The sequence below is a fragment of the Onychostruthus taczanowskii genome, unplaced genomic scaffold (assembly GCF_017590055.1).
Source record: "Onychostruthus taczanowskii isolate IOZ18803 unplaced genomic scaffold, ASM1759005v1 scaffold11, whole genome shotgun sequence".
NCBI lineage: Eukaryota > Metazoa > Chordata > Aves > Passeriformes > Passeridae > Onychostruthus > Onychostruthus taczanowskii.
The window spans coordinates 5,262,981-5,285,103 of NW_024497629.1; the positions used below are offsets into that span (position 1 = coordinate 5,262,981).

At 42.0% G+C, this 22,123-nt stretch overlaps 1 protein-coding gene across 1 annotated transcript in view; it reads right to left on the minus strand.

The window, feature by feature from the left end:
* The window catches only part of VSNL1 (visinin like 1), an 85,185-nt gene extending 63,828 nt beyond the window's left edge, over positions 1–21,357 (minus strand). Inside the window, exon 1 of the mRNA XM_041420331.1 lies at positions 21,193–21,357. The gene's annotated coding sequence lies outside the window, so the exon portion shown is untranslated. The remainder of the gene's footprint in view (positions 1–21,192) is intronic.
* Positions 21,358–22,123: the final 766 nt, after the last annotated feature.

A 22,123-nucleotide genomic window follows, 5' to 3' on the forward strand; every position in this document is an offset into this window, starting at 1 on the left:
CTCACGTGGTACCGCTTCACAACATTCTGAAGGTCCCAGTTTCTCACACACTGCCACTGCAAACCTGTGAAAATTCAGGTTGGCATTTTATTCTTCATGAAAATAGCCAGGCCTGTGAACAATCCTGTATTATATCAGTGTTAGTCCTGGGCAACTGTGAGTGCTAAGCTGTGAGTGCACAGTAACAGAGTGTGGTACAGCACGTGCCTAAGCAGCCTGGTGAAAGGATGGGCTATAAGTGCTGCTGAGAATCAACACCACATATAAAGATGTACATACACAATAAATATAGGCTAAGCTGGTTTTATTACAGAGATGTGCTTAGTATTAATGATGCCTGCACAGCATTACCATGGCTCTGCTGTGAGACAGACACATAGGTAACAGCAAATTGATTGTAAATCCCAGGCCCAGGTTGCCCCTCTTCTTCTTCCTTGTCCAATCTTTACCCTGTACTTTGGCTCCCTGACTTGTCAAGCCAGTCCCACTAAATCTGTACCAGCTCATCCTGACTCTTTCTCCTGCTTTCCTTCCCTCCTTCCTCCCTGTCAGGTTCTTACTCCCTACCCAAGGTCAATTCTCATCACTCCTGGTGTTTTATCTGTACTTAGTCTTTTCCTTCTCTGACTTTCCATCAGCAAAAGCAGTGAGAGCAGTGGTGTTCATAGCATGCAAGATGGATGCACAAGGGCAAAAACCCAGGTATGCTTGTTCAAGCTACAGTGGAATTCATCTGGACAACATCTTGTTCACATTTAAATAGTCTTGGCATCTTCAGGCACAAAGATAACACAACCACAACCATCCCTCTCCCAAAGAGCACAGAGGGATGCGTGCCCAGGCTGCCAGCAGGGCTGTCAGCATCACTCAGAGAGGCAGAGGCTGAATAGGAGGCATGGCAGCAGGGTGCGGAATGTTTAAAGGATGCTGAAAACTCTAACATATTGGAGAGAATTTTATGTCAAAAATTTTTGTAAAGCTTAGTGATTAATGTTGTGAAAAGGCTAAGAAACTCAAACCAGCCATGAAAGAAACACCATGGTTTACAGTTGGGGTGGGGGTGCAGATGGAGCTGGGAGGATGAGACTGATAGCAAATGCTTCCCTCACACCTGGGCAAACAATCTCCAAGGACCCTAAAACACGACAGACTGGTCAGAGGAGAAAACACTGAAGAAGAGAGCTGAGGTTTCTCAATAGAGGCTTAAACTGGTTGTGTTTGTTTTCCCCAGAACAAATGCAGAAATGAACCTGACTTGCAGTTGCTGATGCCAGTCTGCCCCTGATCACAGGATACAATGAAAATGGAAAAGGCAATGAGAACAGAGATGTCATGTCCTTAGCATCTGTACTTTCTGTTTTAGAAACCAACTATACTTCTCAAAAAAAACCCCCAAACTTTTCAGAACATCTAGGAAAAACCTTTTTCAGGGTTAAGAGCAGCATTCAATTTACTCCCCTGCTCTGCTTGCCATATAGGTCTGTTTCAAAAAAAGAAAAAAAAGAAAAAAAAAAGAAACAAAAGGGAAAAAAATCTTAGATCTGACATGCATGGGAAAGCCCTGAGGAGCTACAATCTCCAGAATTCCAAATAATTACTACATTGAAGTTTCCATGAAATTAGTGCCTGCCTCCATATAAAGCCATTTGACAGTTGGCTTATTCTTCACTAATGACATGCTCCCACCCTATTTCACTGTCTGTGCTCCAAACTTTATTAGAAACATTTTTTCCTTTAACTTGAAAAGAGTCACATTGATTTATGACTCCAAGGAGCTGGTCAGAATCCAGAAAAGCATCCAACAACCAGCCTTTAACTTAATCTGTTCCATCATGAAAATGAATTAGTGCTTTTTTTTTATTATTATTAATGATAACAGTCAATAACAAAAATGACACAGTTTTAAAAAATTTCATATGATCAGGAACAACAGAAAACTGAGCAATTGTACTATTAATGACAAACCATTTGAAATTACTGCAAAGAAAAACATGAGAAGACTATTCCTCCAACATAGCTTCCATAAATCATACACAAAATAATAACAGGGAAGTCATTATAGTCAGTAGCAGGGAACTTGATTAATGCAGGTTACTTCTACCTGGGTGGCAGCCATTAGAAGTTGGATATCTAATCTAAACTAGTCATCAAGGCTCCAATGTGCAATGGAGAGAAACAGGCACCCATTTCAGCAAGAAGCAATTCATTCCATGCTAAAAGTATATATAAAGGTGACTGGCATTAATTGCTCTCTGGAAATACTTACTCTTGTCTGACTAACAAAAAAGTCTACACAACTAGTTTAGACTAAACATTTAACTCCTAGACAGCTAGAAAGGCATGAAAAAATGTCCTACCCCCTGAGCTCAGACTGAGATGAGTCTCCCAGTCTGGGGACAACTGCAGAGCCTTCAGCCAAACTGTGCTTCACACCTTGTGACCCAAACCTTGGCCTTGCGTGCTTGAAGGCACTGGTCCTTTGCTGAGTTTGTGGGACAAAATACCAGCTGAACATTACAGCAGCCCCTGCACAGACTCTTCCCAAGAAACTCTTTCTGCCAATACAACCAGTGACCAACCAGCTTCAAACAGCAGATGTACTAAAAATCACCCAGATTAATGTTCTCTGATTCCTCTGAACCATGTCATATATTCATGCAGGTAATAAGCTTCTCTTAGATGACACATGGGGACTACGTTAACTTAATGATTTTTTAAGATGCTTTTGGCATGTTAATACCATTGCTGACACTTCCATGGGGAATGACTTAGTATCAACTGGTTCCAGTCCTTGGTAATTCATCTACAGGAAAGAATATAACCATTTCTACAATATTATGTTTCTATAATTCTATAAAATATTTATTAATGGATCAGTAAAAGTTAACTTTAGAAAACAGCATGTGTCTGGTGTTACATAAAGAATTAGTTGTGACATCCTCACTGCATCTACAGTGCTTAGTTTGGAGCATCAAGAGATAGGTAAAAAAATCCTACTTCTCCAAACAGCACAGGTCATTTTAACATTTTTAAAGAGGACTAACTTACAAGGCATCTGAGCACAGTGTAAATTAACTAAATGTGTTAAAGCACATCCAGTCACAGCCAAGGATTCCAGTTCAGACACCATGTAACTACTTCCAGGTCTTGTGACATGTTTCTCAAGATTCTTGTTTTTCTTAAAGAATTGTCCTCTGAATATAGAGGCAACCATCGCTAACTTCAGCCTCACTTAAGCTTCTTTGATTTGCTTTCAACCATGACATATACTCACTTTGTCCTTGCTTTTGTTCTCTAAAGCAGTTTATAAAACTTGAAAAGAAAAGGAGTGCTTTGTATCATATGGAAAATAACTGTGCTGTAAGGAACAATACCAAGGCTGAAAAGCCTAAAATTAGACCTGCAAGCTTTGCTTTCATTGGCAGCGATGTGTGAACATTCATATTGTCCCAATCCCACATTCTACCTCTTTATTCTTGCTAAACACACTACTTTCTGTAAAACACTGAAGTTTAAAATTAGCAAACCTGTCTGATTCAAGGGTATACTGACCTTGGTGATGGGCTATTTTGATCACCTTTAGGCCTTAATAGTGAATTAAAAGATCAGCTATTTTCAAAAGAAGCAAAGAAAAAGCACTTGCAGAACAAAAAGCTGAACATCTCTGAAATGGTGCCTGGAATAATACCACAATTTCTAGCTTGCACTTTTTTTTTTTTTTCTCTCTCCTATGAAAACTCAAAAGCAAATCTAATAGGTGTATTTTTGCTGAAAGCAAGCTAGTGAGGAGATATGCACTGTATGAAGTTCCTGGGGCTGGGCAATGCGGGACTTACAGGGATAATTTAGTTGTAACAGGTTAGCATCTATGATATACCCATTCCCTTCTCAGCTGCGCTCACTCAGCTCCTGCTGCAGCCAACAGGGGAGCAAAATGTATTCAGAAGGTCAAACTTCATGGATTTTCAAGAAAGCCACAGAGAGGCTAAAGTGAAACCAATGCTTGCTACTGCCTTAAGTATAATTCAAGCAATTGCTAGAGTAGTGTTTATTTTGAGTGTCTCCTTGTGGAATTTCAGGATAAAATATGAGATTGGCAGTGAGCCTGAAGGGGGTATAGTCAGAGCAGTCCAATTTCAACAGACTATCAAGATGAACCGTGGGGAGTTATTTTACAGGTTTATGGCTATAGCTCACTCTGAAGGAGAGTGTTATTAATATTTGTAGAGCACTATGATATAAATAGCAACACTACATCCACCACCTAGATACCTGTGGTATGCTCTTACAGAGCACTTTTTAGATAACCAAATACCATTAAATGTGCCCCAAATGCAATACCTGAGATAGTATATTAGATAGAGACGTAATGCAACAGTTATTTATCCATCAAAAATGTTGATGTGGATCTCTAATGCAGCACTAACATTAGCAGCCTTAGGCACTAACTCCAGGGTGATCTTCTGTCAGAAACCAGAATTAATTCTAACACTGTTACAGTACAAGGAGCCAAATAGTTTCTTGGAGTTAGGACCAGTGGAAGCCTAGATAAAGCTGGTCCTGAACTGTATTCAATGTTTCCCATTGGAAAATCTGTGGCCATAAAAAGTAATGTTTTCAAAGGAAGACAAAGAGCAGCTGGAGAATACTATTTATTTCATCACACTGATCTTGTCAGTATTTCCTAATGTTTCCTACACCCTGGAAACAGCGTAGGCTGTCTGTCAAGCTTTGCTTACCAGCAGCAAGCTCCACGGGTCACATGGTGGCATTTCAGACAAAGCTGAGCTTTTGGAAAAAGAACAGAGGCTGACTGTGCCACTGAGACAAAATGGAGATGTTAACCACCCACTAACCACCAATTGCCTCAGGAGCAGCAAAGAAACCCTGAGAAAGGTAAATACACCTTTCTCAGGATCAGGGAGTTTTGTCCTAGTTCCAACCTCAAGATGAGGTAATTTTTTCCTGGGACAGCCCTTCTTTTGTGCCTAATAAAGCCAGGTAATGGCATCCTGGATTTTGCGGGTAGGAACATGATGTGCAGCAAGACCATTTATGGAGCTGTGGCTTCAGTCTCAGGCTAAGCTTTCTATTCTTACATATAGAGAAGTAATTTTACTTCCTTGGTAACTAGCATTTTTCAAGTTTCTGTAATTCCTTCAAATGCTTCTAATGATTTAATCACTATGAACATGCCTATACTTGAGCAATAGTTCAAATAAAAATCGGTAGTGGATATGAAATACACAAGGCATTTCTGAGAAATTCAACATGACAATATTCTCATTCCTTCCTTATCTTCTGAAAAGTATCTTGTTAGTACAGTTATGTTTCTAATGAATAATAATTCCCTAGACTCAAAGTACTTATACATGGAATAGCATTTCCCAAAGAATATCAGGAACAGGAGAACTTCTCTTTGCTATTCACTTTACTCTAAAAATGTGGGCTCTCATTTTTCATAGAATTGTGTAATTTGGCTTGGAAGAGACCTTAAAGATCATCCAGTTCCAACACCCCTGCAATGACCAGGGACACCCTTCACTAGATCAGGTTACTCAAAGCCCCATCCAGTCTCCTTGAACATTTCCTGGGCTGTGGCACCTACAACTTCTCTGGGTAACTTATCTCATGATGCTCATAGTGAAAAATCTGGTGTGGGCACAGACAGCCAGCATGAGATGCGAAAAATTAGTGAAAAATTTTTGCTAACATCTAATCTAAACCTATCCTCTTTCAGTTTAAAGCCATTACCCCTTGTCCTATGACCCCATGCCCTTGTAAAAACTCCTTCTGCAGCTTTACCCCTTTTGGTACTGGAAGGCTGCTACAAAGTCTCCCTTATAGAAGGTGTGAGATACACGCACCTAGATTCCAACAGTAATAAATTTCATATTATTCATTAATTGTTATAATGGATTATCAGTAGGATTCTTTACTGTGAGGTGGTGCAGCATTGAAACAGGTTGCTCAGAGAAGCTGTGGATGTCCAATCCCTAGAAGAGTTCAAGACCAGGCTGCATGGGGCTTTGAGCAACCTGGTCTAGTGGAACTCCAAACCATCCCACACTGGAAGGAGAATTACCACATAAACATAACCAAAAGATTTAAAGATGCTGCAGTGAGCTATAGAATTATTTTTTTAATATTTAAATTAAATTAAATCTACTTTAAAAGAATCCCCACAGATCCCCAAATCCCCACACAAGCTATGCACACTGGTGCTGAACACTTTCTATACTCCATACTATTCCATATGGAGTTTCTGCACAAATGTTGGAGGTAGATCTGCAAATTCCTTCATGAATAGTGTAGGTAAATGTAGTTTAGGCTGTCCCAGAGCAAACTTACAGAGCAGAGGTAATGGCAAAATACCCTGAGTCTGTGTGTGACCCAGACAAGCACGAAAATTTTTCTCCAAGGTTCACACAGACCTCAGGAAAATGCAAGGTTAAACTTGTGACCTGGGCATAACTGATGTGGGATGTTTATATCTTGAGGAAAAACAGGTCATCATTCCAGCTGTCTGTGCAGTCTTCAGGTTTGCAGTCCCTTGGAGGATCTTCATGGCAGGTGCCAGTTGTCACTAAGTGGTGGTGCTGAGGTGAGCTGCAGTGGATTTTGGAACTGCCCCAGCTCCTGGGCTTGCCCCCAGCACAGATCTGCCCAGCCTGCCCAAGGCAGACACCTGATGCTGGCTGGCTGTGCCCACACCAGATGCTATAACAGGACCTCAGCAGCATCCTCTGTGCTTCACGGCACATCACCTACTTCCCAGCCAAGAAAATATGTATTCCAGTCAAAAGCAGTCTAGACATAAGGTAATATATGCAATACAGATGCACAGGAGATTATACCTGACACAAAACTCAAAGAAATCATCTGATAAACTCAGGAGAAAAAATTGAGACAGTTTGAGTAAGCTAGTGACTATATTCCTATCACAATCTTTTAAAAGCTACTTCATCTGCTCACCACAGGAAGAGCTGCTTGCCACTTCCCACCATATATTCTGCTTTTCCACTACTTGCAGCTTGTTTTGATTTTGGCTGAGTGGAAGATAGATATGGAAAATCCTTGCAGGAATGCCAGAGTGCAGGGAGCAACCTTGCCTACTAATCGATGCAAGCTGCCCAGGAAGAGAGGCAGGCTGATCATTTCCTCCCTGCTTGTTCATTTATTCCCCTGGGAACAAGTTATACTGCAGTGACACACTAGGGCATGTGGTGTCAAAGTACTTCTGGCAGAAAAAAATAAGTGAAGTATCAAGTGACTGAGTCCTTCCAGCTAGCCATGGGATGCAGGGCTGTTTCAGCCAAAGCAAAGTCCCAATACAGCTGAAGCATACATTTAAATTTTTTCATTTAGAGTGATAAAAAGTCCCATTGAATAGTCTGCTACAGGAGCAGAATAAAACTGGCAAGTTTGTTTGTTAAGAAACAACCAGACTTTGCAGTTCTACTTTTAGAATACACACCTACGCTGGAAAGTTCTCTGTATGAGCTCCTGTGTCTTGATGTGCTGAAAAAAAAACTGTATAACCAACTCTTACGTATGGCAAATCTTCTTTTGTCTTCCATAATGTGGACTTGGACAGCATTTAATAATAACTTGATGGAGCCTGATGGAGTTGAATTGGCTTATATCCAGCATGACTGGTGCTCAAATGACTCAATTTTTAAAATAATTTCCCATAATAATAAATGGGAAGTAATGATCACCCACAGCTGGCCAAAGAAGTAAGGGATTTTTCAAAGGAAAAACAGGAAGCACGCAACTTATGGACCATTCCACATAAAATACATACCTTTCATTTGTTTCTGCTGTAGTACTTTAAAAACCACTTTTTTTACCAGGTACTGGGCTTTACATTGTCACACCCATGACCCTCTGAAACAAGGAAGAGAGGATTACAGCCACTCCTGCCCAGGCTTACTGCAGTGACAAATCTGCAGAATGCAACTGGTTATGCTGGTTCTGTGCATTGTACTGAGAAATCCTCACATTTCTCTTCATTCACAGACAAACTGAGTTCCAGGTAATGCTAATGTCCAAGAGGAAAAGCTACAAAGCCTGTCTAAAATGGAATCTGTCTGTACTTTATAGAGCTTTACCATTTAGCTGTATGGTACAAAGCACAGGGGTCAATCTCATGCTTTTTTCTGAAGGACAACTTCAAATGCAAATGAGAAACTGAACTTATTTTTTCATAGTGCTTTTGACAACATGACACGAATGTGCAATGAGCATGTTGACACCTGTATTTTTTTATGCAACAGTCTAACAAGGAAAAATATATCAAGGACTATGGCTTAACTAATAATTGAAACTGACATAAGAATTGTATGTAAATGCAATATAATGATGAAATTAATCCAATGTAATTAAAACCCAGAGATAACAGAGAGGTGTACCTCCTCCCTATCTGCTTAAAGAGCCCAGTTCATGCTCTGAAGTTCACTCCTCATCAGATTTAGCTCAAGTGGATCATCATTATCACAACACTATCCAACAGATCTCACCAGCAAAGGCACAGGAAACTGGGAGATGTGTAAATACCTGCTTGTTTCCATTCCATAAACATTCCAAAATTAGACTGCTGCTAGTACTAATGATTTAAATGTAAGCTATACAATATTTTTTTATTACTTGTTACTTACTATTATTATTCAATAATTTTATTAAATCTTCAGTTCATCAAGTACACACAAGCACTTGCTCCCATTACAATTTATAATGTTTGCCAATATTACTAAACTGCAATGTTTAGCTTCCTACCAAATACCTCAGAGAGCCAAGAGGAAAGACAAGGCTCAGGAACAGGTCACAGGCTGATCACAGCTCTGTATTGCTCCCATTGCACCATGGGATGATTACACACTGATTCTAATCTGACACAATCCAGTTCTCCTGCCAAAAAAAGGGTTCTACTCTGCAAAGAGCCATATTCACTTTTGGAAAAAACTCCTTACCTAATGTCTTGTGTGTATCTCAGGATTTGCATGGCCATGTGCAAGGTAGATAAGAAAAAACTGGTCATGCTTCTTTACCCAGAAAAGGAAAAAAAGGGTCATTTGGATGAGATAAACCACAAAAAAATAGGCCATAAAGCCCTGCCAGGAAAGGCTGGGTTGGGCTGGAGGGAGAGCTCAGCTCGAGCTGGTACCATGCTCCCCTTCCTGCTTCCAGGAGCAGAGATCAAGTGGTGTTGGGGCAATCAGACATAGCCCAGACAGACTGGGGCACACCAGTGTCACACCAGAAATCCAGTGGGACACTGCTTTCATCCAAATTTCTAGTCCTGCATCTCATTCTTTTAAAACCCTTGATGTGGCCACACCACCAGCAAATCTTGTCCTACTTGTCTCTGACGGACGACAACATCGATATGGGAATGACATCAGAACTGTGTGAAAACTCTTTTGAGGCAGAGATTGCCCTTTACTGATGTATGGCACTGAAATACTTAGAATTGAAAAATTTACCCAAGTTGCCAAATGTTTTTCCACCTTGACTTGTATCAACTAGAAAATGTTTGAGGTTTTGTACAGCCTCTTTAAATTCATCAGTGCTAACTGAACTCCTCCTATGACAGGAACTTCAGTTTTAGCACTGTGGTCAAGCACATGCATAAAACAGGTTCTACAGTTCTCTGAGAATGAGGGTTTGCGATTCCATCCTCTGCTTTGCTATCAATGCTCTAAAAGCTCTTGGACAAGGTACCTTTCTGCCTTCTGCATCATCATCATGTAATACTAAGTGAATGAAATCATGTTAAATTCTATAAATATGCCAATATTGTAGTTGCCATATCCCATTCAAAACTGACATCAGCAGTGAAAAAATACATGGCACATAAATACAAATGCAAAACAATGAGCAACTTGTGACATAAATTCTTCAAAACCAGCTCTCCAAACAGGTTTTTATTTCAGAAAAGAAGAATTTTTAAGAACAGCTGTTCAGTCATAAGATCAATGAATCATATGATGAGAGAACATATAAAGTCTTATGCAAATACTTCACATTTTGTTTTCCAATCCTTCTCCCCATTTAGTTTCACGTCCCAAATGCCTTTGGATGAGCAAATTCCCCTGCACCCACACAGAGCTCACTGCCAGAGAGAGCCTGCACTGGGGGTGTTTCTGTGGTCATTTTTAGGACTTGTATGTGACTTAAAACCATCTCAATTCTCCTTGCTTTTCTCCAACAGCTACATCTATCACTCATCTGACACACAGTAAGAGAAGTTATCACAGCCCAGGCAGTCATTGGCAGCTCAGTAGGAGCTTCCTCTGAGCACCTAACTCAGCTGCTTCTGCCCTAGCACAGTTCTGCTACAGCTTATCTGTCACTACATCAGAAGGAGCAGTTCAGAGAAAAGTGGCAAGAACCAGATGGATTTATCATTAAATTCAATGTTTCCTGCAAATTCAAATTTTCCCAGAGGAGTTTTCTCACAACACCCAAAAAAATCACAAAAAGTAGTGCATCTGTTAGTACTTTTCATATTAATCATCCTTTTTGTGAGAGACTCCACTCAGTGTTTCCTAGATGTTGACACCTTTGCCTTCTGCTATCTTCAAATGTTATGCTACTCCTTTTCCTTGCTCCCCCCTTCATTTTGATTCATTTAAAATCAATCTCCGTAGCACTGAAATCCTCACAGATCTGATCCTGCCTACCTCTCTGACATGATTCATGATCACACCTTCTCCTTTTCCCCGAGTCTCATCTCCTTTAGGCTAAGAGCTTGCTGAACACTTACACCTACATTTCCAGTCAACTCTCTGTGTTCAAAGCAACAGATTTCCCCACGTATTTAAATCCAGTCACACACAGACATGTTTAGCATTTACTCTGCAGTATTCAAATTCATTCCTTGATATTTTTTTTCCAGTAGGGATCAGACAGATCAGCTCAGAGAATGAGTCTTTACATTTGTATGGCCTTGGAGTTTGGTCCAGTTACTTCAGGAAGCGATTAACCCAGAAATCTCCATTTCACATTTAACTCTATGGTATTTTTTTATAATGACCATCAAGCCATCTTTTCATGTGTTTCTACATATTTCCTGATGTCAGTATTTGTCAATAGTGCTACTAATGCCACTGCCCACTGATGGCACACGTTTCTTTTCACTGTACAACCATGTCTAACTCACTTCTACTATAATTTGAATTTTTAAAGCATGGCAAAATAGCATAGCACAGTTGTCTGAGGGTGACTTTGCTTTTGTAACTTGTATGAATTTGCTACCTTTTTAGTTTGTTTCTTTCTCCCAGACTCAATGTTTATGCCACAGTACTTCATTAGTCAAGTGCCCAGAGTGATACCACTAACTTTGCCCATTCAGAACAAACCAAAAATGCTAATTTCTGCAAACTCCTTGAAGGTATTTTCAAAGGAAAACAGAAGCACGAGACTGAAATGGCTGCAAGCTGCTGTGCAGGTCTTCGTAGACTGGATAATCTCCTAAGTTAGAGTGACAAAATGCAGAGTTGGAAAAAAGGGAACGTGTTGGTTGTCTCACACAGCTTCAGAGGTTGAAGACCTTCTGAATATATCAATACTGTCAACAGTAAATGGATGGGTTTACTGGGCAATACAAGAACTACAATCTCCAGCTATCTCTGTTACATACAACACCAGAACAACCTTGAACATTTCATGAACTTTTTTTTTATCTGGAGATGAGCTGACATTGATATATTGTTATTGGTCTTCACTAATACATTCCTGTTGGCAACAGGGAGATGCTGGCAGCTGAAATGAGTCACATACTGCAAGACCTTGTAATTTATATGGAAAGAAAGTGCAATTTAAAACATATCTGTCTCCTCCTCAGCTGTGCAATGCAAGACACCCACCAAAACTCAAGTAATAGTCAGACAGTTGTTTTTCATGTATTCGAAGCACATGAAGTTGTAGTGTTATATTTTTTTTTTTGTTTTAAATCGACTAGCTTTAATTCACCAACATTAAAAAAGCAATACAAAGTAATGATAGGACCATTCGACACTGAAATAAAAATTACTCTTGTATTTTATATATACCATGGATTTCTCAAGCAACAATTCAGATCTTTGTTACACTGTTTTCATTTATTTATAGTTGCACATTATGAAAAAATCTACAGTTTAGTTGTAAATATCTGAAGAAGGTAATAATCTACAATAATGTACCTCACAAACAGAAGTAACTAGCCAACAGTTCTCTAGCTCATTCTCATCTAAAGAAAGCAAACTGCTTTGTGACTGAAGGACTGGCAGCGATAGGTTTTGTTAAGCAAATTGACCACAATGGCATTACATGATAGGTACATACAACAGAACTATTTATAGCACTATGCAGGAATGAAAACCACAGAGAATGTTATGATAAATTACTGTAACATTTTCAGTCTCTATTGAATCTTCTTACCCCAAATTCCACATCCCAGAGAAAAAAATAAAAAAGAAAAAGAACTACATAGGCTGTGTTTCTACTCTGCAGATTTCCAAGAACATCTTGGGCCTTGCACTGTGATTAAGAGTTAAGGCACGGAAGAGAGTGATTCAACAGAAAAAGCAGACAGACACACAGAAAGAACACAGCTGTACTCAACATCTGTTTACATGGTACTGTGACTTCTAAAAGACTTCTCTTTGGAAGTACCAGATACCTTGTACATATCTAGAGCTATCTATATACAAACCCAGCTGTTTATGACATTAATTCTAGAGTATATCTACACTACAGCCCAAGAGCTGGAGAACAATGTGTGCCTCAGCCAGCTCTCCACTCTCTGGCTTTTCCACTGTGAACAGTCCCATGGGGGGAAGCAGAACGTGTATGAATGCATCCAAATTAGCTCTGCAGGAGGTAAATCCAGTCCCTGCTACCAGGCATGGATTGGCTCAAAATCACTCCATTCCATCCCTGTACCTGCACCCTATCTTTCTGCACAGGTTGTAGGCACAGTACGTATCTTGTATGTTGTTAGAATTTTAATCAAAGTATTTACCCTTATAGCACTGCACATACAGCTGCACTTTCTAGAACATATGCAAAGGCCAGATCCTTGTTTTACAAAGCTCACAGTTTAAAAAACAAACACAAAACCACAGCTAAAATGCAAGATGAAGGAGGCATCCACCATGGTTAAACACACACAGCCAGTATCGCCAGGGAGAGGGAGGCTCTCAGGCAACAGAAGACTTTGGAGCAGAATCAAAGACAGGGAGCAGAGCCAGAGAGGGAGGAAAAAAAGGGATCAGTAACAGCTAAGGATGAGATAAGACATGAGGCAGTTAGTACCTGTTGACACTTGAGGATTACATTCTCATACAACAGAGTGGGAAGCCTGATTGAGTAATGTTCACCTCTTAAACCATGTGGAAACAAGTGTTACTTACTGATCTGTGTTCCAGTAGCACCTCTTTGTGGCAGACACGTGAGAAAAATGTAAAAGCATCACAGTCCCTTCCAACCATCCTATTTTCCCAAAGAGGAATTAAAATGATTAAACAACAGCCATTGAACTAAGTAGCTAAGAACTCACCCAGTGTGGGGACAGCTCTTGCAAACAAAACCTATTTATGAAGAATGATCAAGGCTACTTTGTGGTCTTCTTACCATACCTGAGGAGGAAAAGGAGACTTAGAAGCTACTTCTGTTAAGCACTTTGGCATTTCAATAACACTGGTGTACTGTTAGGATTTCACTGACAGGAGGCAAGAATATTTACGCATATGGAAAAACCAGTTTGTGATTTTCTAACTCTCTTTATCTGAGGATGCATGATGTAAAGTTTTAACAAGGTTAAACAGGTAACATACCGATTTCATACTATTCTTCTAAATGTTATTCTGCATGGATGGCAGGGGCCAGATTCCAAATCACCTGGAGTTCTTTGTTGAGCATTGTTCAACCTTACAATGTGGTTGATGTGACATATCCAAGCCAAATTAAAAAAAAAAAGAAAAAGAAAAAAAAAAAAAGACCCAAATAATCCCCCAACAACAACAAATCCCCCTCCTCTCCTAAAAAAAAAAAAAAAAACCAAAAAAAAAACCAAAACCAAAAAGCCCCAAAAACCGAGAGCACACTTTGTTAGACATTTGAAGATGCAGTCCTTTTGTACAAGACAGTCTGGTTTGCAAAACTCATCAGTATCATCAGATGTTTCATGCATCAAACTAAAACCACTTTTCAGGCTGTCAGTCTTCCAAACTGAAAGACTTTCATGCCATTAAAAACATGAATTTTAAGAACATTCACAAATGACGTTACCCATTTGTATGGTTTTAAAAATGTATATTTAAAAGGGAAAATAACTGCTTAAAAATAGTATATATTATGCTGCAATGAAAGATCATTGACTTTAATGAAATTGACTGGATATGTGCTGGATGTTAACCACAACCGCACAAATAACTTTTTGCAGCATTATCCATTATATAAGCTGATTTTATTTTCAGTGCTCAAAACTTCTTAAAATGTTCACTTTCATTAACTTTAGAAAATCTTAACTTTTTCCTCTACAGATACCAGCTTCTACTAAAAAACAAAAGCATTTTAATTCTAACCACTAACTAATATCTCATATTTCATTCTCTAAGAGTCTTCAGTTACTTTGTATTTCTAAATATAGCAGATAAGAGTACAGAGAAATATGCTGTATTGTAAGAGCTTTTATAAACAACAGTTTCTAATTTTAGACTACTCCATTCTGAATAAAGTCTAATCAAACCACATATATTCTCAAATGCAGTTCACAAAAATGATAGTATTCATGTCTCCTCATTGTATTTGATTCCATCTTACAGTGAATGACTTAATATCTACTTTTGAATAAAAATGTTTTCCATAAAATAGACCACTAAACTTTCATTTAAAAAATAACATTTCAGTAACATTTCACCTTTGAAATTATTTTCAGTTATTAAAATTAATTCATAGGTACTCTACACACATCAGGCTCAACAGCTGATCTATTTAATTTTTTTTTAAACTGCTTTGGGGATTGATTGTTCAAGAACTCGTAATTAAGTCTAGAACCATCACATTTTAACACTAAACATAATTAATTACTAAAAAAGCTAAGCGAGAACAGATACATTTTCCATTCTCCACAGACTTTAAATCAAGATTGATTTTTTTTCCTCTCCCCCGAATTTGAATGTAAAAGGAGAGTAAAGGCATCACTGAGTCAAATGCTATGGCCTCTGCCAGACATGGCTAAAATGGTCATTGATCTCCCTTGTAGATTTAAACATTTATGAACCTAAGAACTTTCTTCTCTAACATACAACTTTCTATGTAGCTACAAGTTAAAACTAATAGAAGTAATTTTCATCAAAAGTATTAGATCCTTATATTTATCAGTCTGAAAACTGTGTAAATTACTGTCACAACTTTTCTTTTTGAGTATACAGTCTGACTTGTACGAAGTTTGAGCAACCAAAGTAATCCTATTGGTTGACATTATATTGGTTGATTCAACTCATTAGAAGTTAAAACAAAATATTCTATTTTTTATGCCTGACTACTGTATGAAAATACCTTGACAGGACCAAAAAAAAATTTTTTCAACACCACTTTTAAGTCTTATTATTATGGATCTCCATTTTTAGATCTTTTCATTAATGAACTTTGAGAAAGTCTCAGTTAGTGAGCAAGAAATAAGTAAAATGGGGTTTTTTTCTGTTATTTAAATAATGCTGCATGATGCTTCTCTGAAATAATCAATTATTTAAGATTAAATCTGCTTTAAGCCAAAAGTGATAAAAGGTCATTTTAACCAAAAAGTTTAGTATCTCATATTTATATTAGTGTAAAACCATAGGAATCACTATTGCATCTTTTTTCCTGCACATCAACTCATACTTTTTTAATACAGATTGTGTAGATAATGTTCCTCAAAAGGCTTTGTGATGGTAAAGTGATTTTAAAATTCTTTGTCTTCCTATTAAGAAATTATTATAATAATCTTAAAAGACCAACTTGGTAATCTCAAATTATCACTTCTCATTATTTCAAAGCTTGTAGGTTCTTCACAAACTCAAGAATGCAGCTAACTCCTGATTCTTTAAAACAGTGAAACTGAGAAAGTTATAATACATTCCACTACTTTTTACAGTCTGGGATTATATATATGACTTTACAGGGTTTATTTCAGGGAGAAAATATTCAAAAATACCTGTAATGTGTATTCCTTTGTCCTTCATATCATAATTTCAGAACACATCATGCTTCGTTCAAAAAAAGATGCAGTTGTCCTTTCCTCCCAAGGAGCACAATTTATTTCAATTAGCTGTGGTTTTACAAGTTATTTTACTAAACATATTCTGTTCCTTACTTTCCTCAGGGGAAAAATCACAAAGAAAAACAGCTTGATATTTTTATAAACAAATCAGTGAATTTTACTATCAAGGGGCTTTTATCTTTTTCTCCTTCAACTGTCTCCTTGAAACTGCTTGCTTTTTTCAACTTTCATCTATGAGACCATCTCTAATAATCTGCCTGAATTTCCTACAAGTGTATTATTGTCCTTTCAGTCACATTCACATACAAATGTGGAAAAGCTCTTGAAAGCAGAGACCCTGTGGATAACACCAACATAGTTAAAAAAAGAAAAAAAAATATATATTTTAGCACTTTATAACTTAAAAAGCAATAAAAATTAGAAGCACTGCTCCGAGATTTTGCATTCCATGAACAAATATCCTTTTTATCATCTGTTTAATTTTCCTTGAAAAGGTTTATAGGTATTACTCTCAGACCAATAGCATAGAAGTCAAAATGTAAGATTCTCTCTCTATGAATAAAGACAAGCAGCTGAAGCTGAGGTAAGAAAGCGCCGCCCTGTGATGGGAGTCCATCTGGATCCTTACATCTTCCAGCACAGCAAACGCTCACAGCCTTCCCTGTTGGTGCTGCATTCCTGTACCACACAGAGCTTTCAGCAATGCCATGGAGGCAAGCTATGGGGTAAACCATGGTCTTTCCCAAGAAAGAAATAAACAGAAAAGTAACTGGTAAGGTGGAAAGTGATCCAAAGATGCAATGAACATGCACAAAAAGAAGGAACAAAATTACACTCCGAAGGAAGAAAAAGCCCAAGCATGTAGAATGGCAAAAGGTGCGCAAATGCAGGTAACAGTAACCTTTCAAAAGAAAATGGGGACAGATTAAATGGTCTAGGCTCATTATAGAGTAGTCTGAATCAAAATTAGGTATGAGAAATAATGCAGGAAGATCACACAGTGCTTGCCTCTGTTAATGTAAGACAAAATTTAAGAAAGCAAAGAATCCATGGGCAATCAAACCCTCCTGGAAACAAGCTTCTTTACAGACCACTCAAAAGTCAAAGAGTATTCAGCCCCAATGCACACTGCTAAAACAATACCTATTAAAAACAAAAGGATGAAGACCGGTGCTGACAATGTTTAACATCACAGATGAGGAGCACGGCTGCTCAGGGTAAGTGCTGCATGTTTCAATTCCTAGGACTTTAAAACCAAATATGTCTACCCTACTTTAAATTTTCTAACTCTATCTTCAATTAGTTTACATTGCTGTTTGTTTCACAATTACAGGATGAGCCAGCACTTTTTGGCCAAGGGACATAAAATTCTGGAAATCTATAGGAATCTGCAAAGGTTGACAGAACTGAATACCTAAAATGGGAGCGTGAGGCACAGATACAACACAAAAAAAGCTTAGGAATCCATTGTGCAGACAGACATAACATTATAATTCCAAAACTGAAAACCAGAACCAGGACAACAGCTTGAAATGTAAACAATTATGGAATCACCCACAACAAAGTTCACCATGTGTTTGTTCAGGGAACCTGTATCCTTAGATTTAGATCCTTCCTGCAGCAATACTGAGTGTATAGACAGAAAAAGTCAAGAGGCCTGTAGCAGCCCAATGGTGCTGCAGCTCTCTAGGAGGACTCTGCTGGAAGGAACGTCGGGATCCCTCCAGACCCAGACATGCTGCAGTCAGCAGGATGTCGCAGCCTGGGACACGTGGCGCCTTTTCCAAACAGCACCAAAGCCAGCGGCGTTGCACCGCTTCCATCCTGCACAGCCAGCCTCATCTCCTCTGCTCTGCCCCACGACATCCCAGCTAATTACACTTAGCCTCATCATTCTGGCCGGAGCAGTTTCCCTTTAGCTGCTGCTGTGGGGTGGTATCAGCTCTGACTCTTCTGGTACAATACGGCAGGGGAAGGCACACACGGAACCGCACAACGGGAGCGACAGCAGCAGAGACATCTCTGGCATTTGCTCTGTGTTGTGAGTTACATAACGCTGTGATACTCCAGAGTAGATGCTGCTTGATGACACAACTGATCTGCTGGCAACAGCTGGATGTTCCAGAACAAGAAGCACGTTGAAAAATCAGTGATGTGCAGGTATACCTTTGTATCAGTCAAGAAGACAGGGCAACCTAGAAAACTAGTTAAATATTGCAGCCCTATGTCATAAAAGTTTGTGGATAAATAACAAGATTAAGGATTAAGTCCTCAATTAAAAGGCAGGGATAACACATAACCAAGATGAAGAACATGTTTCCTTACTTTTCCTTGACAGCAACATCAGCCCAGACTACTTCAAGCTTAGTTTGAACGGAGAAAAACATAATTAAAGTTTTAATTAGAATTGATCGCAGTCCACAAACCTGAAATGGATTGTGCTGTATGAACACTGTACTAGAAGATCTTTCAAGCAAACTGGTGTTCTTAAATGAACTATGTTCTTTAATAAGAAAAGGCATTCTGTCAAGTAATAGGGTAGTAGTGAAAACTAATGACTCTGAAAATGTGTGACAGAAACAACTACAAGGAAGTACGTGTTCTGAAAGGGACAGTGATTATGTATTATACAGAGACTGAGCTTCCACATACACTTATTTTTCTGTGTGAATAATCTGTTGCATATCATATTCAGGTTATAAAATATGTCCATCTTTTTATTCTTCATAAAGAGATAATGATACCTCTGAGATCTAAACTTTCCAACATATGAAGGACAAGAATGCCTATCCAAAGGCACACTAATAACAAAACATTGCTAAAAATGTATCGCCAGCAGAATTGTTGGGAGAAGTACCTGTATTGCTTAAACCCATCTGTTACATTAACATCTTCTGTACAAGAACATAAAATTTATTCATATATTTGGCCTTTTGATAATTGGCTATGGGTTTAATGCCCAAGCAATAACCCTTCAATTTTAATAAAAAGGGCAGGTGTTTTCATCACCCTGTTATCTGCACGTTTGCTTGTCAGCCGAAAAGCCTGGCGGTGCAGGTAAACCCCCTCCCCGCCTCGCTGCACCGCTCCGGGTCGTGCGGGATTCGGGAGCGCGGTACCTGCGCGGCAGCGGGAGCTCCGCCCGCTCCGGCTCCAGCTGCCCTTCGCCCGAGGAAGGCGGAGAGCCCCGTCCCACTCCGAAAAGCCCCTGAACAGGCTCCTCCAGGGCCGGGGAAACGGAGGGTCTGCAGTTGCGTAACATCAACCCCCCCGCTTCCCCTTCGCCTTTCCCTCCCAATCCCCGACGGTTTCTCCGCACGCCAGAGGCCGGAGCAGCCAGCCCGGGATGGGGCAAGCCAGGGAGGCGCCGGGGGGACACCCAGCAGAGGAAAGGCTCTTGGCATTGCGGACGGGATGCGAAGCTGGGGTGGGAGAACCTTGCAAGCGGCTTCATGCAGGAATGGGACCGCCTGGCTGGGGTGGGAGGAGGGAGGCGTTCCCTTGTGGGGGCAGTGGGGAGAGCGGGGGACTCCGGGGGGTGGGGACACCTCTGGGCGGGCGGGAAAAGCCTCGTACCGGGGGAGCCGGCGGCACGGGCAGCGCTGCACAGGGCACCGAGCGGCGGGCACCGAGCAGCTCGCGGTGCCCGGCAGTGCAGGGTCCCTTCTGACAGCGCCCGCACGGCGCTGAGCCCCCGCGTCCCGGCGCGGCACCACGGGCGCCGGGGAGGAGTCCCCGCCGCAGCGCAGAGCTGCCCCCGCACCCCGCGGCCACGACCCGGTCCTTCCCGGCGGGAGATGGAAGAGCAGGGCGAAGAAGCCCTCGGGGTACCGGCAGGCGTTCCTCCCCTCGCCCCACACAAGCAGCGCGTCTCTCCGGGTGAGAGCAGCTTATTTCCAAGCGATGCTGGCGCGCAAAGTTGCGCCGGTCGGGCAGCCCCTGCCCGCGCCCCCTCCCTCCCTCCGCAGCCGCGCACATCCCGGCCCCCGCAGAGCCCCCGCGCTCCGCTCCGCTCGGGTCAGCGCGGAAATCGCCTCCCTCGCGTTCCGCGCCGGCTGCTCACGATCTGCCTCAACCTGCTCCACCTTTTGTTTTGATCTTTGGAAATGAAATTCTCTCTCCTGCCGTCTCCTTTCCCTCCTCCTTCTCACGCCTTCGTGTGGGAGATGCCCAGGATCGCACACCAGCTTTTGTTATCTCCTCCCACCTCCATCTTCACTCCGATTGATGCCCTAGTAAATAGCAGGAGCGCGGCACCTCCGCCCCGCACCTACCCCGCTACCACCTGCAAACACCTCGCCTGTTAAATAAATTAAATGATAAAATAAAAACATCCCATACAGGCAGTATGAAAAGCAAGAGAGAGATCGCATGGATCGGGAGCACTTTTGCTCCCTCGTGGTGTGATGACCTTGTGAGGGCTGCTCTGGCGCTTGGCTTCGCACGGTCTTTTTTCCTTTTATTTTTTCCCTCTCCCTACTGTAAAAAAATCACGCCCTTTTCGCTATCCCTTTTCAAACGAAGACGAACGCCAGACTCCCTCTTCCACCAAAGCGTTTCCAAGCGCAAATTGTTACGCGACAGCTCAGCTCTTCCTTTGGATGCTGTCGGTGCTCACATCCGGATCGGTGGGGCACTCGGTCCCATCTCTCCACAGTTAACGGCAAATCGCCGCGGGTTCGATTTCCCTCCGTCTCGCCAGCGGAACAACTCCCGCACACCGACCGCGCACACCAACTTTCCCGGTGAGGATGATCTCCGACCGCTGAGCAGCGCCGAGGCCGCGCAGCCCCCGCCTCAGCCCCGCCGCGCCTCCATCCCGCCGCCTTCCCGCGAGGAAAAGCCCCGCGCGGGGCAGCCCGGCAGCCGGTTCTCGCCCGCACCTCGCGGCTGCGGAGCCCGGATCCCCCCCCTTTCCCCCTGCGGTCCCTCCCCGCACTTACTGCGGGCGGGGGTCTGTCCGCGGTGCGGAGGAGGGCGCAGGGCCCGGGGTCCCGCGCGCTGCTGGGGCCGGAGGGACACGCGGCGCCGCCTCGGTGCGCGCCCGCCGCCGCTCGCGCCGCAGCTCCTGTGCGCGCCCGGTCGGCCCTGGCGCCGCCGCCGGCTCGGCCCCGTGGCCTCGGAGTCGCTCACGGCCGAGCGCAGGCTCCCTGTGCCCGGCGTCGTCCGTGCCTTGCTCCGCGGGCTGCGCTTCGATCGGCGGCTCCTTCTCTGCACGCGTGGAACCGCGCTGCGCCCGGCGTGCGGGAACAGCGCCGGCGGCGCGGGGTGATCACAGAATCAGTGAGGTCGGAAAAGACCTCTGAGATCATCGAGTCCAACCTGTGACCAAACATCGCCTTGTCAACCAGACCGTGGCACCGAGTGGCACGTCCAGTCTTTTAACACCTCCAGGGATGGCGACTCCACCGCCTCCCTGGGCAGTCCATTCTGTTATCTAATCACCCTTTCTGTGAAGATTTTTCTTCTAATGTCCAACCTAAACATGCCCTGGCACAGCTGTACACTATGTCCTCATACAGGAGTTGCCTGGGAGGAGAGGCCGATCCCCGTGTGGCTCCTTCCCTGTGCGAGGTGAGGGCAGCGGGGTCGGCGCACGGAGCCGCCTGTCGCCGTCACACGTGTGGTGTGCAGGCGTCATCGCCCATGGCAGGCCACGCTCACACCTTGGCTCTTGTCCACCAGCTTCTTGTGCTGCCGTGGAAGGTGATTTTGCACAGTTTAGCTTTAAAACATCATTCAGCCCCTGAAATGTGAAATGCAGCCGGTCTTGCCCTTCAATGTAAAACCCACCTGAGGCTGCCCTGCCCTCGCTTTTGTCACTGTTCACTGCAGCAGTTCCTTTTGTGGTAGGAGTAAACGATCCGGGCTCCA